Genomic DNA, 24,628 nt, shown 5'->3' with positions numbered 1-24,628 from the left:
AATTTCATGTACAGGAGGAGTACAACCTTGTTATGGGTTGGGCGTAACCAATGACTTTAGATCATCCCCAGTGGGGGAGGTTTAGGTTGGATATTAGGAAAAACTTTTTTCACTAGAAGGGTGGTGAAACACTGGAATGCGTTACCTAGGGAGGTGGTAGAATCTCCTTCCTTGGAAGTTTTTAAGGTCAGGCTTGACAAAGCCTTGGCTGGGATGATTTGATTGGGGATTGGTCCTGCTTTGAGCAGGGGGTTGGACTAGATGACCTCCTGAGGTCCCTTCCAACCCTGATATTCTATGATTCTATGATCCTGAACTGAATAAATGACTAAAATAACAGTAGGCTCCAACCCCAAAACTCAGACACATGCCAAAAAGGAAGGCAAATGTAAGGCTGCCCAGAAACTTGAACTACATGACCTGGATGGAGGGGGTTTGTGGTATGTGACTGAAGTGTAGGGTTGTGTTAGAGACAAGCTGGACAGGCATAATGTGAGAGACTTAGAGGAGGCTTCTGGTACTGGCAAGACTCAGGGCTGTAAGCAAAAACTGCTTCCTCTTTAGTTCCTTCTGTATTTAGGGAAAAAAATGACTTTGTGTAGTTTTGTAAATAAACAGAACTGCATCAACGAAAATACCTGACTCTCTCTTACCAGTTTCTCCTAATTGGAACAACCCACAACACCCCAAATATAGCTAACTGCTTGGGTCAAAAAAGTGTAATGACACTATCAATCCCTCACTTTCATGTGTATTATTCACACATTAAATTTTAAAAAAAATCTTCTGAAGCCGCAGGCTAAATATTTTTCAGATGGTAGGTATTAGAGCCTGGCTAGTGACACTGTGTGGTTACACACTGGCTGTACTAAGGAACGTGGCACGCAAACACACGATACTATTATGGACATGTCACCACAGGGTAGTTTGGCACTTGCTGGTGTATTTTGCTACCCTTTTGTATCCTGGAGGAGGCTGTAGCTCAGTAGCAAAGGGGTGATCTCTGTGTAGGCCACCTGTAATGTGCTTTGGTGTTATGCTGGAGGAAAGGTATAGAGTAAGTACAAATTATCAGAAGTTGATGCTCATAGTACCGCCTCTTTTTCTTACTCATTCCTGGTTTCATTCTTTTGTCAAGGAACAGCAGCAGAATCTTCTTTACAATCAGACCATGTGCTTGGCCAGTGAGGTCTCCCCAAAGAAACCACTCATCACTTGTTCAGTACTAGTTTTAATTGGAACTCTCATGATCCATGTCCTTGTGTGTGCTCTGTCTAATCTTCATAAGAGGTGATGATGATTTGGGCAGCACAGCTTTAATAGGACATCTTTAATGTAATTATGCAAATCACCATTCAGCTAGATTTTCAGGATGTATCTCATCCTCCACCTGCTAAATGGCAACAGAGCAGAAAACAGCAGCAGAATAGAGTTCTTCCTGCTTTGCATCATCACACTTCAATAGCCTTTACTATGCTTTTATTATCAGGCATCAGATGTACACCAACACCTGGATGAAAAAGCTTGCCATGGGCTGATAAAAGAGAATTTAATTTGATAATTTTAAAGCCCAGTGTTGAAGAAATCTCGTACTCACATTGTCCATATCCCAAAGAGATTGTCCTTGACTTACAGCCATGTGCTAATAAAGACAGAACAGCAAAGTAATATCTGGCATATATTTCCAAAGAATCCTCCACAGACTTCTCCTGTAATGGTACCAGATATATTCCAAACTCTAACCCATCTGCAGTAAATTACCCACTTTCCTCACAAGCAGGCATAAGCCCAGTGTCATAAGGTAACTGAACTTTTCTAGGCCCCAAGCCAGGAAAACACTTCAACTTCAGTGGGACTACATATGTGCTTAAAATCAAACACGTTTAAATGCTTTGATAGAATCCTAAATAATGGTCTCCTCTGGTACTCCAATTAAACCCTGGGTTTTTGAGCCTGCTGGCTTTCATAGCTACCTGTATGACTTCTCTTGTTTCTACACTTTTACAGTAGGGCATATTGGTAATGGCCCGGTCCACTTTTGATGCTTTTGTTATTGGCCAGCAGCCTTCTACTATTTCTATCAGTACCCTTCAGGGAAAATGATTGCCTTTTGTTAATCATGTACCTCAATGTTTGATATTATATAATCACTATAGATTAGAAACTGCCAGTTGATGATTAGGCTCCATGTGTTTTTTCATAGGAAATGTGCTTCATCATTTTAAAATAGTCCTAAATACAGCTCACTGGGAATTTTTCAACTAATACCTACCTCTTCATCAGGTCTTCAAGTCTCCCTTTGTAAAGCACAAGTATTATCCCTTGTACATATGGGGAAACTGAGTGGAGGGGTTGCCCAGCTGGTCAGTGGCTGAGCTGGGATTAGAACCCAGGTCCTCTGAGTGCCATACCAGTGCTCTATCCACTTTTCATCAAATGTTAATTCTTTGAACCAAAACTTCACAAAACTGTGTGGTTTGGGAATCAGGAGATTTGTCAAATATTTTTGTTTTGATCAGACACAATTTCATTTTGGACATTTTGGCAAAAGCAAATGATTGGATACGCAAAATGGCCTGGGGGAGGGGGAGAGAGGGGTGAAGAGGACATTTCAAAATATACGAAGTAAATATCCTTAAACTCCAAATTCTCAAGCAACATTTCTCCTTCGTTGTTTATCTGTAATGGAAATATTTTTTTTCTGGTTTATGGGTGTATGGTGGAATCAATGTTTACTGCCTTTACCAATGAAAACCCATATGTACCCACCAATGTAGGATCCAGTACTATAGTGGGATCTCAACTTAGTCTTTTTACAGTTAAGGAAGTCTCCTGGAGATTCTCTGTTACACCTATTAAAATGGCATTCCTCAAATTATAACATCAGCTTGGCCAATGACTGAACATCGCCTATGACGTTGCACTCCATATGATTTTATGCAAATATGCTAATGAATGTGCATATAATGTAACTGGAATATGCTTCATGCAAAAGGTCCCAAGGCATCATTACAAAGCTTATCTATTGAGTGTGGTCATCCTATTTGTATAAATGCATCATTCTTGTATATGAAACTAGAAATATGAAATATAACTGATGTCCTATTGTAATTATGCAAAGTGTGGCCCATTAATGATGGTTTGGAATCTTGATGGCTCCCATCAACTAGGACAAATGGCTCTATTTACTTGCAAGCTATCCTGTGAGACCCCAAGCCTTCATTCTTCCTGGCCTGACACACACAAAATGTGACCATGTCACCTGGTACTGGAATCCATCTTACACCTGGTGCTTTTCCATTTAGAAGGACGGGTGGGGACCCAGAGAGACAAGATCCCTGCCTTGTGCCAAAGCTATATGAGGGGATGGAACAGAACAAAGGAGGTTCCAGTAATGAGAAATCCCCTAGTTACCACCTGAACTGGAGTTAACAAGAACTGTACCAGGGAAAGGATTGGGCCAAGACTAGGAAGGAGTCCAGTCTGTGAAAGAAGCTTATTGGAACATCTCTGAGGGTGAGATTTTTATCTGTAATCAGTTTCTTAATGTATTAGGCTTAGACTTGTGTGTGTTGTTTTGTTTTGCTTGGGAACTTATTTTGTTGTCTGTTACTTAATATCACTTTTTTGCTTATTAACCCAGAGTAAGTGATTAATACTTGGGGCAGCAAACAGCTGTGCATATCTCTCTCTGTGTTATAGAGGGCGGACAATTTGAGTTTACCCTGTATAAGCTTTATAAAGAGTAAAACGATTAATTTGGGGTTTGGATCCCATTGGGAGTTGGGTGTCTGGGAGTTAGAGACTGGAGCACTTGCTAAGCCGTTTTCAGTTAAGTCTGCAGCTTTGGGGGCATGGTTCAGATCCTGGGTCTGTGTTGCAGCAGATTAGCATATCTGGCTCACCAAGGCAGGGTTCTGGAGGCCCAAACTGGCAGAGCAAACAGGCTCAGAGGTAGTCTCAGCACATCAGGTGACGGTTCCAAGGGGGTCTCTGTGACCGAACCCAGGACACCGCCATTCACTATCTTTCACAAAGATAAAGTGCTTCATCCTAATCCTCCATAGGGGTAGCTGACTCTCACCTTTTAATCAAATGATTAATTTGCCAGTATTTTTTCCTTTAGATTGTCTGTAGGTGAGTCAAAGCTGCACGTTAGCATCTAGAAGAGCTCTGGCTTATCTTAACATAACCAAAGAAAGTCTCCTAATCACTTCATTTTATATGCAGACGACAACCACTAGGGACACAGTTTCTTCAGACATTACGTAGATATGCTAGGGCTAGCCTACATTTCTACTCAATCTGGAGCTGAACTCTGGATTGTCAGACTTTTATAACAGTGAAGACTTTATGGATCAAAGTTGTGTTGCATAAGTATTGACTGATTATGCTATAGGAAGAACACCACATTGTTAGGATAATGCAACTAATCTAACTGAAGTATAGTAACACTAGTCCCAGTCTAACTTTTTTTTTCAGGTTCTTTAGTTATTTACACTTCTTGCAGACATGAATGGCTGTGCAGTAACATGAAAACATTGTGCACCAGGAATCATTCATTATCATGCAAATATCCAAAATATTACAAGGTTTAAGGAAACTAACAGTACATTTGTGATGATAGCATTCCCATGCCTATAATTAGTGGAAGTGAAATGAGACTTGAATATTTTTTAAAAAAATCTTCAATTAGAGACAAGATAGAAAGATTTGGGAAAAATGTGGAGGCCTAATACTGGGGTAACTATGATGCTGCTCAACCACTGCCCTATATGCATGTTCCCTGTCATAATGTTAGAAACATTGAACCAACTGTTTAATTACACCAATTCAGTCGTCTTGAAGTCAGTGAATTTGTATGGGTATAAGTGCAGAATGTAGACCATTTAATTGCCTCTATCTTCACAGATAAGGTCAGCTCCCAGACTGCTGCACTGGGCAACACAGTATGGGGAGGAGATGAGCAGCCTTCAGTGGTGAAAGAATAGGTTGAGGACTATTTAGAAAAGCTGGACATGCACAAGTCCATGGGTCCAGATCTAATTAGGGTGACCAGATGTCCTGTTTTTATAGGGACAGTCCTGTTTTTTGGGACTTTTTCTTACATAGGAGCCTATTATTCCCCCCCCCCCCGTCCCGTTTTTTCACAGTTGCTATCTGGTCACCCTAGATCTAATGCATCCAAGGGTGCTGAGGGAGTTGGCTGATGTGATTGCAGAGCCATTGCCCATGATCCCTGAAAATTCATGGCGATCGGGGGAGGTCCCGGACGATTGGAAAAAGGCAAATATAGTGCTCATATTTAAAAAAGGGAAGAAAGAGAACTTGGGGAATGACAAACTGGTCAGACTCACTTCAGGACCCAGCAAAATCATGGAGCAGGTCCTCAAGGAATCCATTTTGAAGCACTTGGAGAAGAGGAAGGTGATCAGGAACAGTGAACATGTATTCATCAAGGGCAAGTCATGCCGGACCAACCTGATTGCCTTCTATGATGAGATAACTGGCACTGTGGATATGAGGAAAGTGATGGATGTGATATATCTTGACTTTAGCAAAGCTTTTGATACCGTCTCCCACAGTATTCTTTCCAGCAAGTTAAAAAAGTATGGATTGGATGAATGGACCATAAGGTGGATAGAAAGCTGGCTATTCCATCGGGCTCAACGGGTAGTGATCAACTGCTCAATGTCTAGTTGGCAGACAGTATCAAGCAGAGTGCTCTAGGGATCAGTTTTGTTCAACATCTTTATTAATGATCTGGATGATGGGATGAATTGCACCCTCAGCAAGTTCTCAGGTGATACGAAGATGGGGTGAGAGGTAGATATGCTGGAGGGTAGGGATAGGGTCCAGAGTGACCTAGACAAATTGGAGGACTGGGCCAAAAGAAATCTGATGAGGTTCAACAAGGACAAGTGCAGAGTCCTGCATTTAGGAAGGAAGAATCCCATGCACTGCTACAGGCTGGGGACCAACTGGCTAAGCAGCAGTTCTGCAGAAAAGGACCTGGAGATTACAGTGGATGAAAAATGGGATATGAATCAGCAGTGCGCCCTTCTTGCCAAGAAGGCCAACAGCATATTGGGCTGTTTTAGTAGGACCATTGCCAGCGGATCGAAGGAAGTGACTATTCCCCTCTACTTGGCACTGGACTATTGCATCCAGTTTTGGTCCCCACACTGTAGAAGGGATGTGGACAAATTGGAGAGAGTCCAGCGAAGGGCAACGAAAATGATTAGGGGGCTGGGGTGAGGAGAGGCTGAGGGAACTGGGGTTATTTAGTTTACAGAAGAGAAGAGTGAGGGGGGATTTGATAGCAGCCTTCAACTACCTGAAGGGGTGTTCCATTGAGGATGGCTCTCAGCTGTTCTCAGTGGTGGCAGATGACTGAACAAGGAGCAATGGTCTCAACTTGCAGTGGGGAAGGTCTAGGTTAGATATTAGGAAACACTATTTCACTAGGGGGGTGGTGAAGCACTGGAATGGGTTATCTAGGGAGCTGGTGGACTCTCAATCCTTAGAGGTTTTTAAGGCCCATCTTGAGACACCCCTGGCTGGGATTATTTAGTGGGTGTTGGTCCTGCTTTGAGCAGGGGGTTGGACTAGATGACTTCCTGAGGTCTCTTCCAACCCTAATCTTCTATTTTTCTAATTAGCTAGTGTCAAGGTTCCTTCCCCACTCTGAACTCTAGGGTACAGATGTGGGGACCTGCATGAAAGACCCCCTGAGCTTATTCTTACCAGCTTAGGTTAAAAACTTCCTCAAGGTACAAACTTTGCCTTGTCCTTGAACCCTATGCTGCCACCACCAAGCGTGTTAAACAAAGAACAGGGAAAGAGCCCCCTTGGAGACATCTTCCCCCCCCCCCCCCCAAATATCCCCCCAAGCCCTATGCCCCCTTTCCTGGGGAAGGCTTGATAAAAATCCTCACCAATTTGCGTAGGTGAACACAGACCCAAACCCTTGGATCTTAAGAACAATGAAAAAGCAATCAGGTTCTTAAAAGAAGAATTTTAATAGAAGAAAAAGTAAAAGAATCACCTCTGTAAAATCAGGATGGTAAATACAGGGTAATCAGATTCAAAACATAGAGAATCCCACTAGGCAAAACCTTAAGTTACAAAAAGATACAAAAACAGAAATATACATTCCATTCAGCACAGCTATTTTACCAGCCATTAAACAAAAGAAAATTGAATGCATTTCTAGCTAGATTGCTTACTAACTTTTACAGGAGTTCTGAAGAGCATTCCTGATCTGTTCCCGGCATCGCACACACAGACAGACCCTTTGTTCCCCCCCGCCCCCATCCAGTTTTGAAAGTATCTTGTCTCCTCATTGGTCATTTTGGTCAGGTGCCAGCGAAGTTCTCTTAGCTTCTTAACCCTTTACAGGTGAAAGGATTTTGTGCCTCTGGCCAGGAGGGATTTTATAGTTCTGTATACAGAAAGGTGGTTACCCTTCCCTTTATATTTATGACAGCTAGTATTTTAATATTACCAAAAACGAAAGAGAAGCAGCAAAACTTGGAGATTGTGGAGGGGAACAGGAGACTTGCCACCTACCAAACTCCATGGAGAAGCAAACATGAGATTACATTTTAAATTCTTCAATTATTTACTAAGATGGTGTTGCATTTTAAAAAAATGCAGATATGTTCCAGTGGTAGCTCTTACCAAAAACAGTTGAATTAGAAATCAGCTTAAATCAGATGAAAAGGGGGTGAGGTGGGGCAGGGCAGAGAATGGATGTCGCAGGAGACATAAATTTAGCAAAATTCTTCTTATGAAATTGAAATGGTTAGCTCCTATGCGTCCTATTTGGCCTCTCTTCCATCTTTCAAAGCAAAAGTAACTAGGTGAGCATGCAGCAGTGCTCTCTTCTGACTACACACTACTGTAATAATATTTGTACAAAATATGCCTTGTAAGGTGTTAATGAAAAGCTCATGACTCACTGGCTATTAATATTGCACAATGTAGGTGCAAACAACTGATGCAAAGTTATGGACATAAACTAAAATTAGAATTCTTAAACTGTTTGCCATCCAAGCAGGAATAACCTCACCCAGACAAATGTAGCTTTTCCACAAGGGAGTTACTAAAAAAGTACTTCTGAAAGACAATGAGAATGTATTTATATATTACATAAACAGATCCATCAAACTAAGAAGGTCTGAAGGAAAACCTCACACTATCATGGTGCAGGAGAATATTGACAATAACATGTTCAATGTTCGTTTAGTTACACTGGAGAGGGCAGGAATTAAATAACTAGCATTTTAGCAGACACCACTCCAGCAGTGGGGGAAGCAGCAGGGAGCTTCCTTCAAGAACCTCATGTTGTCCACAGCTGGAAATAGTTTTATCTGGGGGTCTCCTTGTGAAGAATCCATTTCAATGATTCATTGGACAATTACGGTTTCTTGGCCCCCCTCTTATCAACCATTTGACACTGGGGGATAGTTCCCACATCTTGTTAGGAACGTGTGGTGGGGATTTTACCTTGAACCAAGTCTAGCTTGTTTATTTTAGTTACTAGAAAGCATGTTTTTTATTTTTCCAGAAACCATTTGACTTTAATCCTTACACTTGTACTTACTTAAAATCTATGTAATTAAATACACTGGTTTTATTTTTAATCTAAAGCAATCCAGTTCTTCATTTGAACTTAACTGTTTAATAACTCCAATTAAAGTAAGGAACTGTTGAATAACTGCTCCTTAAAGAAGCAACAAACATTAACATCCCTCTGATTGTTCCACACAGGACTGGAGACTTCAGAACCCACATTTTGGGGGAAATATGGGGGTGGGTAGAGTGTGGTGTCACCTTACCAGTTGTTAACCAAGGGTGGTGGAGCTAGTTTGGAAGTCTGTAGTATTGCAGGCAGGCTCCAGGATCCAAAGCATTGGACCTGGGCTTTCCAATATATATAGACAGAGCACGCTTGTTGCTGACTGTGGGTATCCCAGTCAGCAAGCTACAGAAGCAATGCATTCTGAGGCACTCGGGGTTACAGGGTAAGAGGTGATAACTCTTCATAGGTCTGTATTGCACCTCAAAATATGACCACCATTAATGCAATTCTGAAATGATCTAATTTCATAGTAATTACTGTTGTGTATAGGTGATCAAAAGTGAACTCTACTTTTTTTTTGTCTGAATCTTTCTCCTTGTCATTCACTGACATGCTCATGGGGGAGGGACATTGATCTTTTCACTTAAAGATAGGGCATTCTGCTTTTTTTGTTCATGTGTGATGGGTGGAGAGTTAAGAGAGCTCGGTTACCCATGTTCTTTGAAATGCAGAGAATGTTCAGAGATTTATGGGGGTAGCATCTTGTCACTGGTGTTTAGCTGAGGGTTATTATTTATCTGTCAGTCAACATGAGATGAGTGTGTCTTGGCAACCACAGCGTGAGCTAATGCAATTTTAATTTAACACAGAAGAACTCGCTGCCACCCAGTTTTTTTCAGAAATTGTGACAGCTTGCATTTTTGGAGACTGGAATCTTGCTGGCTTCTTTCAGAGTAGCAGTCATGTTAGTCTGTATCCGCAAAAAGAAAAAGGAGTACTTGTGGAACCTTATGCTCAAATAAATTTGTTAGTCTCCAAGGCTGCCACAGGTACTCCTTTTCTTTTTGCTGGCTTCTCTGTATCTGTCACAAAAATGGCAAAGATCCAGATCAGAACAGATTAATTTAAACATAACAGATCACCATCTGAGATGTTTCCTTTCACCTATCAAGATTGCTCAATCTAGTCAGTGGCTGTGAGGTTGCCAGCCTGTCACAATTCTAAGAAAATGCCAGATTACAATAGGAGTGTGAAGTGCTTTTCTGTCATCAGATGTGTGCACCTTATGCGTCCTCCCATAGTCGGAAAATTAATTTTTCCTTATAAAAAAATCTTTCAGCATTCTTGCAAAAAACCCCTTTCCAGTCTTTATTTTATTTATTTATTTTTGTATGACTGAAAATTAGTCATTACAAACAAAAGTGTGAATTTTTTAAATCAATCATTGCATTGAAGTCAATAGAAGTTAAGGACACCTTGCAGGATCAAACACCTCACAGGACCAGCACTAACTTAGTGCCAGAATTAACCCTTTTTGATTCCATGAGCATGCAGATTCCAGACTAGTTGTGTTAATTTCTATATGCCAGGATTGTTTTTTTTAATTTCTTTTCTCAAGGACAACATTGTTGTGTGTGGATTTTTTTTTTTTTTTTTTTTTAGCAACAGGCTTGTTTTTTTCTTCTTCTTTCTTCCTCTGACAAGGTAAGACAACTCCGCACACAACAATCAGAAAGATCAGCTGCAAGTATCCAGGCTGTCTTAATCTCCGCCCCCCCCCCATCATTCACTTCTCTTTCATATTTTCTGTAGGATGTTTTTTTTTTTCAGTCAAGAGTAGCAGATAAATAAGGCAGCTCCATATGGCAAGACTTAAGTGTTTGAACTCCCTTTGCTTTTAACCAGTGGTGAGCTGGAGCTGGTTCGCTAGAACCGGTTGTTAAATTTAGAAGCCCTTTTAGAACTGGTTGTTCCGTGAGGGACAACCGGTTCTAAGTGGGCTTCTAAATTTAACTGGCCAAAAGTGGCGCCTTAGGCGCCGATTCCATGGGTGCTCCAGCCCTGGAGCACCCAAGGGGAAAATTTGGTGGGTGCAGAGCACCCACCGGCAGCTCCCCACCCCCAGCCCCAGCTCACCTCACCTCCACTCCGCCGCCTCCCCCTCCCCTGAACACGCCACCCCACTCTGCTTCTCCGCCCCCCCAGGCTTCCTGCGAATCAGCTGTTCGCACGGGAAACCGGGGCAGGCTGAGAAGCAAGCTGCGGCTTCCCGCTCAGGCCCAGGGAGGCAGAGCGGAGGTGAGCTTGGGCGGGGGGGTGCACGAAAAGGGCCGCCCACGCCGCAGGAGGTAACCCGGAGGGGGTGCGCAAGGGAACCGCTCCCCACCCCAGCTCACCTGCGCCACCCTCGGCCTGAGCGGTAAGCCGCGACCTGCTTCTCAGCCCTCCCAGGCTTCCGACCGAACAGCTGATTCGCGGGAAGCCGGCAGGAGGGGGGGCACGGAGAAGCAGAGCGGGGCGGTGCGTTCAGGGGAGGAGGCGGAGTGGAGGTGAGGTGAGCTGGGGCCGGGCGGGGAGCTGCCGGTGGGTTTTTTCCCCGTACATGCTCCAGCCCCGGAGCACCCAGGGAGCCGGCGCCTAAGGCGCCACTTTTGATCAGTGGGGGGGAGCGGCTGCTTCCCTGCTCCCCCGCTAGCTACGCTCCCCCACCCCTAGGAGCCAGAGGGACCTGCTGGATCCTTCCTGGGAGCTGCCGCAGGTAAGCACCTCTGGGACTCCCCACCTTGCCCCCCGGCAGGTGCCTCTGGCTCTTAGGGGTGGTTGGGCACCCACTACGGTGGCCCACGAGACCCTCCTGCCCATTTCTGGGGGCAGTCAGGGGAGGGGGGTGGATGGGGCAGGGGTCCTGTGGGGGGGCCTCAAGGAACTTGGGGGGGTTGGATGGGGCAGGAGTCCCGTGGGGCGGGGGTAGGCAATGACCTCCTCGTGGGGTGAGGAGGGAACCCGTTGTTAAGATTTTGGCAGCTCATCACTGCTTTTAACTATAGCTGGCATCTCACTAGCTGAAACTAATCAGTGACACTTTATTTCTGCAAATCTGAAAACATTAAGCAAAATAAGAAATTCTGAAAGTTACAACATTCAATAACTTATTCATGTATTTTTTATCTGTTTAATATTCAGAAACAATGCAGTGAACAAGTGCACTGTGAGCATAATACATTGATATCGGACTGAGAGGAAAGCACCATTCCCACCTCATTGACTTTAATGGGTATTGGATCAAGTACATAGGCCCTGATTGAACAAAGCACTTAGCCTATGCTTACCTTTAAGCTTGTGAGCAGTCCGATATTTTAAAAACACGCTTATTTTCTCTGTTATCTTCAAGCAGCAAACAAAACATTCAATGAGCCTATATGCATGCTCTAAGCTAAGCACATATTTAAGTGCTTTCCTGGATCATGGCCCCACAGAAGAGCCTGAGTTCAGGTTTTGAGCTTGGTGGGGTTTTTTTGTTCCCAGATTTGGGTATACTGAAGAAGAAGGCCTAAAGGGTAAGGAGTACCTTAATCACTTTTGAGATACACCTCTCTTCAAACCTGATAGTCCAGTAAGTCTACATGGAACTTAACATCAGTGATAAATAAAAACAAGCAGCCATTTTGAGCATGGAATGTTCAGAAGATGTCAGGTCTAGTCTTCCACAGTGAGTAAGGTCCAGTGGCATGCAGTCTTTAGAGGAGTAACTAAGAAGGAAAATATAGCTTCCCAGTGAAACTCCCTAACCTACGAGCACTCTTGAGTTACACAATTAGCAGAAACAACTTCTAAGAACTGTTTTGGAAACTCTCCAATAAGGACAAAACAGATTCCAGGATTTTAGACTTCTTGCAAAAAGGACGCAAAGAAAAGCAAGACAATCCAGTGAACAATTGCCTTAAAGAGGTGATTTTTGAACTGGTCAGTCTTTCGGTATAAAACCATTTTTCATCAAGCAATTATGGGGGTACAGAATCAAATTGCTTACATTCTAGGTCTTAGCTTTCACCATTTAATGACTTTAACACCCAAAATAAAGGTTTAAAGCTCTGGCTAAACTGAAATCTGTAACACAACTTTACTGTAGAGTCTCTACCACTCCATAAGAGTAACAGTATACCTAGCCTTATTACAATGAAAGGCAATATAACATGGAGGTAACTTAGCTGTGTATTCCATCATAGATTTGTCTCTATGTTTAATTCATGTACTTTAACCTCATGAATAAAGTCTTCCTCAACCATGAATTCACAAAAGTTGGAGTACTATTTAATTTTTTTTAAAGTTCTAAGCTCTAGAGCATCATTCTTTAATTAAAGTGACTGACTTCTGCTGTCTAAACCATTCTTCAGACTTTTAAAAATCAGACATATCTGACTTCATTGCATGTTTGATCTTCAGTTGTTGTGCCACGGCTACTCTGGCCTCATTTATTGCACTATTTTTCTTCCAAAAAGGTAGGACCTTTTTTCGGGGTCCATGCTATGTTTCATAGATCTGTCTAAACCTTAGATTTTCCTTTAACAGGGTATGTATCTATATTATTAGTTCCTTTCCCTTCCCTCATTCATGTCCTCACACTTTTGCACAGGAATGGCCGTCTTTTCATCTGACCTGGCCTTTGTAGTATGTTTTAATCTTCTTGTATGCATCAAAGTCAACATCTGGAATGTTCAGCCATCAAACTGGTGTATCATTGAGGGTTGGAAGGTGTACTGCAACACCTTGTTGTTTTCTAATTAGACTCCACCACGTGTTTTGCCATTTGCATCACTTTCTCACAGTCACACTGAAGATAGGGCTAAGCAAACTTCTGCATTGTGGCAGCCACTCTCGCCATTCCAATCAGCAGCCTGTTAAGCCTAGTTCGGGATCTGCATCCCAGACTGCCAACAGATGGATGTAAGTTGGGCATGCTGACAAATTTCAGAAGCCCTGTCTCTCTATCCCAGAGTTGTTGCCACTCTGCAAGGATATAGCTATCAGCCCTGATGTGTGGTGGTTCAGCCAAGACTGGCAGTGGGCTGGCAGCACTGCACATGAGAGCATGAACGGTGGCTACAAAAGGATATTGCAAAGTAAATAGTGGCAAATCAGCAGGAACTACTGGGGTAAGTGTGTTCTTGAAGCAGGCAAATCTTATAGGAAGTGTGCGCTTATTTACACCCATTAGAACCACTGTTCTTATACTTATAAGAAGCACACGGGATCTTTATAGGGAAGAAGGCAGCATGCCACATTTATTGAGAATACAACAGTTAGCATATGCTTTTCAATCTCTCTCTCTCTCTCTCCTGCAAGTTGATGTTTATAGTTACCAGTCCAGAGTCCGGATCAATCTAGTGGCCTGCCAGATTGGTCACAGAGAGGAGCAGGGCTCTGTCAGTCACCATCTGATGCCCCTGGAGTGTGGCAAGACTAACCCAAAGTCCCATGGCCAAGCACCCTGTTCTTAGTCTTTTTACTCTGTTGAAGTCTATGGATTTTGCTGTGTCAGTTTGTGACTGGTTACTTCTTAATTGGTAAAAAGAACAGGAGTACTTGTGGCACCTTAGAGACTAACACATTTATTAGAGCATAAGCTTTCATGGGCTACAGCCCACTTCATCGGATCCATTAATTGGTGCACCTTTTGATGTAAAAATTCCAGTACACCTCCGAGAGGGTCATCCTGTCCTGGTTCCGATTTAATTAATTGTCCTGTCTTTAGGGGTGCTAGCCTTCACCTCTAGGTCGTCAATTTGTCCTTCCTTCATTATGGATGCGTGTTGATGATTCTCTGGTGTCGTTAAGTCTCTTTACTCCTCCTTCCTTGACCATCTGGCTATAACAATGGCCTTCACACCTTATCTTTTCCTGATGCATACATTCCTCATTCACACAAACAGTCTTTTTTACAGAGACCTTTGAGAATACGAACAGTGTCAGTATCTCCTTCACATAGACACAATACAAGATCCTGTCTTTTACTAACTAAACCTTAAAACAAAGAAATATATATTTAACTAGAGTGCCTAATTTGTAATACATATAGGAAACCATAGTAGACATTATAACTTTATCCTAAAACAAAAGGGTGACCATAATTAGTCATAAGGATTGTTCTGGTCTGTCCCTGCCTTATCAGTACAGACACTGGCAGTCCGTCAGATGCATTTCTACCAATGTCCCAGAGGGTCATTCCTTTCTGCTATTCAAAAAGGGTGGCTGGTAAAATGAAATCAAGACCTACATTAGTACCTCTATTCTTATAGTACAGTTATAAAATCCTGCTCCTACATTGTGAGCCTTGTGTGCAGCAGGTTACTTTCATTGACCATAGCCCTCCTCTCAACTCTATGGCTAATGGCATCTTGTCAAAATTTTGAAGGAGGTATAAGAGCCAACACCAATTAAATTAGATGTTCATATGTGGCTAAGAACAATAATACTGTGGTTGTGTTCACGATGTGCATGCTGACTTCTACCCCAAACTGCTACACAATGTTACACTGGAGCAAATACTTTGCCTCTGCTTCCCTGGAAGTTCCTGCTAGCTTCCAGAACAAGGCAGTGTGGGAGATAATCTGTTTATTTAAGCATTCTAGACGGGACCAGTATGTTAGACTGCAGTCCAGTTTGACTCCTAAGTAAGTGACAACTGGCTGGAAAGGGAGTGGGCAATCCTCAACAGGGACTGTAAGGGTTGATTGGCCAGGTGATCAGATGAAAGATTGTGACCATCATCTTAGACTCATTTAATGTAAGTATCCACTGAGTCAGATAAGTGGCCAGAGTATTCATGTCCTGACTGACACACTATATAATGCAGAGCACCATTCACATCAACAAGACAGATGTCATCCATATATAATACTTATCAGTCTCCGTGTTGATCTTAAATATATATTTTGCAAAGGAAAGGAGCTAGATTGGATCCTTGCAGGAGTCAATTATGGAGATGCCTAAGCCAGCTAGCTGACTTTGTCTCTCCTGCTTGAGACAAAGCTCCAATTGGTTATAATTGGGGCCCTACCAAATTCAGGGCCATGAAAAACGAGTCATGGACCGTGAAATCTGGTCTTGTGTTTTTGTACCCTACACTATACAGATTTCATGGGGGAGACCAGCATTTCTCAAATTGGGGGTCCTGACCCAAAAGGTATTTGCGGGGATGTGTGTCGCAGTATTGCCACCCTTACTTCTGCACTGACTTCAGAGCTGGGTGGCCAGAGAGCGGTGGTGTTGGCCGGGTGCCCAGCTCTGAAGGCAGCGCCACCATCAGCCGCAGCGCAGCTCCTTTTTGGGTCAGGACCCCTACAACTACAACTCCGTAAAATCTCAGATTTAAATAGCTGAAATCATGACATTTACGATTTTTAAAATCCTAAAACCGTAAAATTGATCAAAATGGACTGTGAATTTGGTAGGGCCCTAGTTATAATTTCCATGATAAACTGCATCATGATCTTACAGGGAATAGTGTTCAGCAACTTGGCAGAGGCAGCTCCACATGCCAGACAGTATCGTCTGCAGCTGACAGAACCACCAGAATGGCACCAGTTTCTCAAAGGCATCTTCAATGTATTATGCTTAGATGAATGATTTGATCTTGGGTGCACGGTTCTCAGCTGAAGCCAGCCTGAACACAGGACAGTTTTGGTTCAATAGCCTTGTTGATGTGCAGCAGAATCAGTCTCTCCATAAGCTTGTCCATAGATCTTGGGGATCTTCCAGAAGTATTCCTGGTTTTGGAATGGCTGAGCTTTGCCCTGCACCAGTTTTTTGGGATACAGTTGATGTCCCAAAAGCTGGCTGCTTTGGTTTTAGGTGAAATAGGAGTTCCCTCTGAATATAATCCAGGCCTCAAGAGCCTTTTCTGTTTTTCATAAGCTTTGTGGCTTGATCCAGCTCTCTGAGAAAGGACCCATCAAGTCTGAATCCACACTAGGGCCTGTCACCTCTCTAACTTCAATTTTGACTGCATGGCTGAAAGACTTATCCAAGTTCTGTGCATGGCCATTAGCCTCGAAGTAGGATGAGAGAGCAGTTGCGGTGACTGAAAATCATTTTTGCTGAGGCTGGAAACTCCAGAATTTTTTTTACTTATTCTGGCAGACCATGGAAAGTCCATCTTTGTGACTGTCTCCAGCAATTGTGCCTGGCTTGATCCAGCAGTTGAATGAGGTCCTTGCTCTTATTAATGGTGGTCTGTTCATTATCAGCAGATTTGAATTCCTAGTAGAGTTTAATTGCCTGTGACTACTACCCAGGGATATGTTGTCGGCGTTAGCCTCTGGAGATCAATTTATTCGAAGCTGCCTGAACTAATTAATGTAATGTTTGGTTGGAGGAGTTTACATTGCCTGGACATGTCAAGTTCTAGCTTGCTGACAGATGTCTGTCTTCTGCATACCCCTCATAGAATCATAGAATCATAGAATATCAGGGTTGGAAGGGAACCCAGAAGGTCATCTAGTCCAACCCCCTGCTCGAAGCAGGACCAATTCCCAGTTAAATCATCCCAGCCAGGGCTTTGTCAAGCCTGACCTTAAAAACCTCTAAGGAAGGAGATTCTACCACCTCCCTAGGTAACGCATTCCAGTGTTTCACCACCCTCTTAGTGAAAAAGTTTTTCCTAATATCCAATCTAAACCTCCCCCATTGCAACTTGAGACCATTACTCCTCGTTCTGTCATCTGCTACCATTGAGAACAGTCTAGAGCCATCCTCTTTGGAACCCCCTTTCAGGTAGTTGAAAGCAGCTATCAAATCCCCCCTCATTCTTCTCTTCTGCAGACTAAACAATCCCAGCTCCCTCAGCCTCTCCTCATAAGTCATGTGCTCTAGACCCCTAATCATTTTTGTTGCCCTTCGCTGGACTCTCTCCAATTTATCCACATCCTTCTTGTAGTGTGGGGCCCCAAACTGGACACAGTACTCCAGATGAGGCCTCACCAGTGTCGAATAGAGGGGAACGATCACGTCCCTCGATCTGCTCGCTATGCCCCTACTTATACATCCCAAAATGCCATTGGCCTTCTTGGCAACAAGGGCACACTGTTGACTCATATCCAGCTTCTCGTCCACTGTCACCCCTAGGTCCTTTTCTGCAGAACTGCTGCCTAGCCATTCGGTCCCTAGTCTGTAGCGGTGCATTGGATTCTTCCATCCTAAGTGCAGGACCCTGCACTTATCTTTATTGAACCTCATCAGATTTCTTTTGGCCCAATCCTCCAATTTGTCTAGGTCCTTCTGTATCCTATCCCTCCCCTCCAGCGTATCTACCACTCCTCCCAGTTTAGTATCATCCGCAAATTTGCTGAGAGTGCAATCCACACCATCCTCCAGATCATTTATGAAGATATTGAACAAAACCGGCCCCAGGACCGACCCCTGGGGCACACCACTTGACACCGGCTGCCAACTAGACATGGAGCCATTGATCACTACCCGTTGAGCCCGACAATCTAGCCAGCTTTCTACCCACCTTATAGTGCATTCATCCAGCCCATACTTCCTTAACTTGCTGACAAGAATACTGTGGGAGACCGTGTCAAAAGCTTTGCTAAAGTCAAGAAACAATACATCCACTGCTTTCCCTTCATCCACAGAACCAGTAATCTCATCATAAAAGGCGATTAGATTAGTCAGGCATGACCTTCCCTTGGTGAATCCATGCTGACTGTTCCTGATCACTTTCCTCTCATGTAAGTGCTTCAGGATTGATTCTTTGAGGACCTGCTCCATGATTTTTCCAGGGACTGAGGTGAGGCTGACAGGTCTGTAGTTCCCAGGATCCTCCTCCTTCCCTTTTTTAAAGATTGGCACTACATTAGCCTTTTTCCAGTCGTCCGGGACTTCCCCCGTTTGCCACGAGTTTTCAAAGATAATGGCCAAGGGCTCTGCAATCACAGCCGCCAATTCCTTCAGCACTCTCGGATGCAACTCGTCCGGCCCCATGGACTTGTGCACGTCCAGCTTTTCTAAATAGTCCCTAACCACCTCTATCTCCACAGAGGGCTGGCCATCTCTTCCCCATTCTGTGATGCCCAGCGCAGCAGTCTGGGAGCTGACCTTGTTAGTGAAAACAGAGGCAAAAAAAGCATTGAGTACATTAGCTTTTTCCACATCCTCTGTCACTAGGTTGCCTCCCTCATTCAGTAAGGGGCCCACACTTTCCTTGGCTTTCTTCTTGTTGCCAACATACCTGAAGAAACCCTTCTTGTTACTCTTGACATCTCTTGCTAGCTGCAGCTCCAGGTGCGATTTGGCTTTCAAGCTTTCCAAAAATTCCACTTGGCCTTCTGCAAACTTTCCACCATGGGCCTGTCCATATCAAACAGACAACCAATGCCGAGACTTCAGGAAAGCTTCAAGCTCCTGCTACTCTGACAACTGACAGCAGTTGCTTGGAAAATGAAAAGGCTATGTTGGGTGAAAAAGTCTTATTTCTGAGCCCATCTCTCTTCCCAGGATGCTCTGACATGCATGTGATCAGGGTAGGTGTTGCTGCTAGTTCCCCCTGGTTATAACAGAGGGAATGGCTGGCAGGGCATTCTCTGTAAGTATCCCAGGAATCTGGAACATCTTACTACCATGGTCCAAATTTTGTCAACTTTCAGGGTATCTTGCAAGGCCCATTTGTTTCATCCAGTCTCTAAAGAGCAGTAAGGTGACAGAAGCATAGGATAATATTTTGAGGTGTTCATATTTGACTGTGAGCTGATGGAATGGTATCTTTCGTTTTTTGGTTGAAAAATGCCAATTCACTGAAAGCAAAATGTTTCATGGAAACAGGACAATTTCAATGCGGGGTGGGGTGGAGGAATCCAACACAAAATAATCTGATAATTTGAAAATTTCCTCTGACTAGCTTAATTAAACACCTGTACAGTAAGGTTATCTATACTCACTGTGTCGAACACCTTGCCTTAAGGGTTTGGGGGATCAAATAATCATTGTGACCTACAGAACCACCAGCACATCTCCTAAATTCTGAATATAAATAAGCAAGCTCACAAAGAGAGTCAGGATTTGTTCAGACCGCAGCATAGGAAGTCTTGTATGGAAAGTGATTCTGGCAAAACACACTATCAACCCCCCAAAAAGCACAGCAGCGCTCTAGAAGTTGTCTTGTGGTAACAACCTTAATGTTCACTATTTCAGTCCCATAACACACTTATGGCATCTTAACCAATAAAAATAATAAACAAACAACCTTTTGGTAACAAATGCCATCCACATAACAAAAGGCCTGTAAGTGCCTCAGCTTTTTTTTAGGCCATTTCACCCATTCACTTCCTATACTTGGGCATGTGTGTGTTGGGGGGGGAGGGGAGGGGAAGGAATCATGAAATACTATATGCAAAGATCATAACATCTGATCTAACAATAAATAGGTCTTACTAATCATCCTTTGCTACTTTCAGTTCAAAGTAAGTCAGTGTCAAGCTGTCTGGAATGACTCACGAATGCAGGTGCCAACCTCAGGGCAGACTGTTACAAACCAGGGCACAAACTCCAAACTGATGTTGGTTCTATAATTAGAATTCACCAACCATGTAACAAGTATGAGCTCCTCAAACACTAACGTCCTTAACGTGGAGTCACAGACTGTCCCCTTGGGCACTCCAGTTGATCTTGCCACTCAGGCAAATTTGCCTTTGTGATAGATGGTCTCTTACACCAAAAATCACAATAATATTCAGGTTATTTCCAGTCCCAAAGGACCACTCACTTATCCCAGGTCAACTGCACCTTAGGTCCTACACCAAAGACCATGTTTGAGTCAAACCTATAATAAACTAAAGATTTATTAACAAATGTTATTTACAAGGTTAAAACAAGTAAACATACACATAAACAAGTTAGTCTTAGGTTCCAAAAGGTAATAGAAGCTCCTATATTATTTAAACTCTATATGTCCTCTAGGGCAACCCAGGCTAAGCAGTTGGGGATCCCAACTTATGCTTAAAAATCCTGCCCTCCCAAAGTCCATTCTGCATAGAGATCTAGTTTCTTCCTCTTGGGGATTTTTTATTCCCTTCTCCCAAAGTTCAAGCTGTGAATAAACTAACATTTTTGCATGTCCCCTCTTCATGGGTCCAGGGAAAATAATCAACAAATTCTTCTGTCGACTGATGTTCCACAGTGGTTTGTCTTCTGTTCATAGGTCATCTTTTGTTGAGCAGGAGATAACACCTCCTGTGGTAAACAAGTATTTCACACTTGGTAATACTTTTTTCTTTTGACTGTGGGAGAAGATGGCTTCCAAGTTCACAGAAAACATTACTGGAATGACAGAGCAAACACTTAAATATTTACTTTTATAATACAGGATACAGATATTAAGTGAGATTAATGCATGCAGCAACTCACAAGCGTTTTATAAAGTTCAAATACTAAAACCATCTCTAAGTCTAATACATATTTTACCAACACTAACAAACAGATGAGTCAGACTGGTTTCCAGCTATGCATTTGTCAGTATTCACTGAGGCCTAGGGCCCTTGGAATGAGCTGGCACCTGGTCTGCCAGCATCAGTCATTATAGTAGTTTAATTTATCCTACTTTTCTAACTGCTGCTTGGTATCTATGGTTTATCTCGGTCTATAGTTTACCAGGTGTCCATCTACCTCCTCCAGATGCATTTATGAAAGCTTGCACAGACTTAGAGGTGCTTTAATTCACTACTCTTTCATTTTCCTCTTTTCAGTGTAGCTCCCCTTTCAAAGCTTTAAAAGTAAACTTTTCAGACTTTAAATTATATACCAAACTATGCTTGCATATAGACTATTGTTATGAGGTCTAGATTCTGTAGTACTAACACGTTGGCCGAGATTCAGCACCCTACTCAAACTCCATTGGAGGCAGAAGCTACAGGGAGCCCTGAACCTTTGCCACTCAGCCTGTGGCATAAATCACAGCTGCCAAGAAGCTGCTCTGTCCTGCCTCACTCCCCTCCCTGACACTGTCACTCCTAGATTGGAGAAGAGGGTGCAGCTAACACACAAGATGTCTATACCACTTCCACCAGCTTTCCTTTAGCTGAGAGTGCAGCTGCATAATAGGGATTTTCCATTGAGCAGCAGTGATTGTTTCAGTGGGAACTTTACATGGGTGAAGACAAACACATGTTTGTGGGATTGAGGACCTGCTGTCATTATGGGACCTAAAAACTTAATTTTAAGCTCAATTGTAGAAATTGTGTAAAAGTTCATAAAATGTCACAAACCTACAACAAATGTTAATAGAAAAGTACAAAAGGGAGACAAACTAAATTAGTCTAAACAAGCCTATTAATATAATTTAAGTACTAACATTAAACTAATGCTTAGTAAAAACACATAGAATGGAACTCTAGTAAACTAAAATTGGTGTCAAATATTAACCCTAACTGACCTACAGAATGATGGGATCGATTATTCCACCCACCACTCCCTTTTTATGTCCTTAAAGGGAGATAGTTTCGGAGGGGGGTGAGAACAGGAAGGAAGAACTGATGGAGGCTACTAGAGTGAGCTTCACCATAGTGGCTGACACCTTGGGCCTTCATCTCCCTAATCCTCAAATCTGGTTGGACCAGAGCAAAGGACCCAATTAACACTGACAACTCTACTGGCTCCAGTTGAATCCCAAATACCACCTGAAATGAAACTGGATCAGTCTTTAACAGCTCCAGCTCCTCTCAACGTTTTTTCAACCAGAAGGACATTTATTACCATCATTAGTACCATTTAAGAGGCTCATACAAGGTTTTTTCCCCTACTGAAATGCTTTCCAGATACAGGGGGAGGGGGAATAAAAGCATTACTTAATACTTTACATTTCAACCATTTTTCCTTTTTTGTGTTGTTCATAAGAAGTTAAAGAATGTCATACTACCTAGGCTAAATACCAAATCTTATTTAACATTAAACAAGATGTTGTATTAATGACTTTGGCCCATTTATTCAGTCTAAATTAATATAACATTTTTTTTAGCAGCCCAACATAGTGCCCAATGTGTAATATATACTCAGAAGCTGGCACCTTAGCAAACAGGCAATTGTTTTCAAAGTTAGCAGATGTTTTAAAATTCTTTACTATATTAAACTATTTAAAATAAGCATGCAAAGCAAATATTTTTCCTATTTAAAAAAAAACAAACCTGAAACTGGTTGAGTGATTATGCAAAAGAAAATTAATTAGACCCTCTCAAAGTCTCTCTGCTTTTGAAATTAAAATATCAGTCACTTATTTGTTAACTTTTCTTTGATGAAAAGGAAAGTGTTCATTTTACTCTGTTTTGATATGTGAAGGGCATTCTTTTTATCCTGTTTTTGACAGATAAGGTGGAAGAGAGACAGGATAGAAAAAGCTGTATTTAAACCATTTGTTGGTGGTTTTGGAACATTGGACCACTGGTTAGTTACAAGTGGATGCTTTGGCTGGCAAGCTGAATAGAACACCTGCTGCTTCAACTCTGGTTCACATTTTGGTCAGGGATGTCATTTGATTGGATTGTTTCTTTTTAGACAAGGCAGCCTTGGATGAATTCAGTGCAGCTGATCTCAGGAGTTGATGAAAAGCTGAGAGAATGAGAGGATAGAAGAAAAGCTGTGTGGGGGCGGGAGGAGGAAGAGGAAGAGGCAGAAAGCAGCACAGCAATGGGAAGAGGTAAAACAATACAGGATTTTACATGCCTCTGCCCACTGATGGGCTGAGGACTGGATGACATGATGATTTTCAGTTGAGTTTGAGGAAGCTGAGATGGGTTGCAATGCTTGGAGACTGGGGAAAAGAGGAATTTCTTGTTTTCAAACTCTCTTCAGAAATTACTGCACCCACTTTGTGTGTGTCATGCTGGGGCCAACACAGCTACAATAATGCAAACAAAAATTTAAAATGGATGGCTTCTCACTGTTTAGACTTAGTAAGTTACTGATGTACATTTTTGTCAAGAAAATGTTTGATCATGTGCATATGTTCATTTGCTCACTGCATCTCCTGCTGTTTGTGTATACTCTGTGTGGGCGTAATGTAATTGGAGAATTGAGTTTTTTCCTTAATCAACCACCACCTTAGTAAAATGTAATGTAAAACAAGCAGTCTCAACCTGAGAACTGTCAGTATAGCTTAAGTGCAATTCAAAAGATAAATCTGGCATTTTCACAGCATCCACACCTTGTTGCTGGTTCAATGAAAGTACATCCTCTTGAACTGTGACATGATCCATACCCCTCTCATGGCTTCCATTATGCTGAATATGCTCTCCAAACTTTCCTTATTTTGAAAGAAAGCAGGCATACATCAGCTTTCCTTTTTCACTTGGTACTACAGACCTTTATTTCAAAGTGGTAATCACTGAATGCTACAATGGTACTTTTGGAGTGGGCTTTTTTTCATTTCTAGTGATCTTAGATGGTTTGACATTGCCCCTTTAATATGTTCCTGAACAGAACAGTACTATCTCCACACTATTTGCCTCTGTTTACTTAGAATATTAAAATGTTTGTGCTGGTTGAAGTAGTTTTAGGTTACAGGGAGAAAAAAAAAATCTTGCCTGAATTCCTCACTCTTACTCCAAGATGAATCTGGAGTAACTCCAGGATTTAAGGCAAGTTACTATGGATTTGCACTAATATAATTGAGCAGACTTTGAACCTTCATATACACTTACTTTTATTAGGCCACAATGCAGCAAAGTTAAAATTGCATAACATTTCTTCTTTAGCATAATATTGTTCACACAGACATTTTCAAGCATATTACATGTTTGTTCCCTCTGGCAAGATAAACCCTTTGGCAATAAAAATGAGACAGAAGAAATTAAAAAGAATAAATGCAAAGACGACTTGCTACCCACAGTGCAGCATTTGTCACGTTAATTTAACAGTCTCTTTTCCCCCCCTCCAGATCCTATAAATGAAGAAATCAAAACCTTTTATAAATTAAATATAACCAGAGTCTGATCATAGATGCGTGTTCTTACAACTTTGGGTAGTTGAAATGATCACACATTAAGAAAAAAGAAT

This window comes from Natator depressus, chromosome 4 (assembly GCF_965152275.1).
Source record: "Natator depressus isolate rNatDep1 chromosome 4, rNatDep2.hap1, whole genome shotgun sequence".
NCBI lineage: Eukaryota > Metazoa > Chordata > Testudines > Cheloniidae > Natator > Natator depressus.
Note: the sequence above shows the minus strand (reverse complement) of the source record.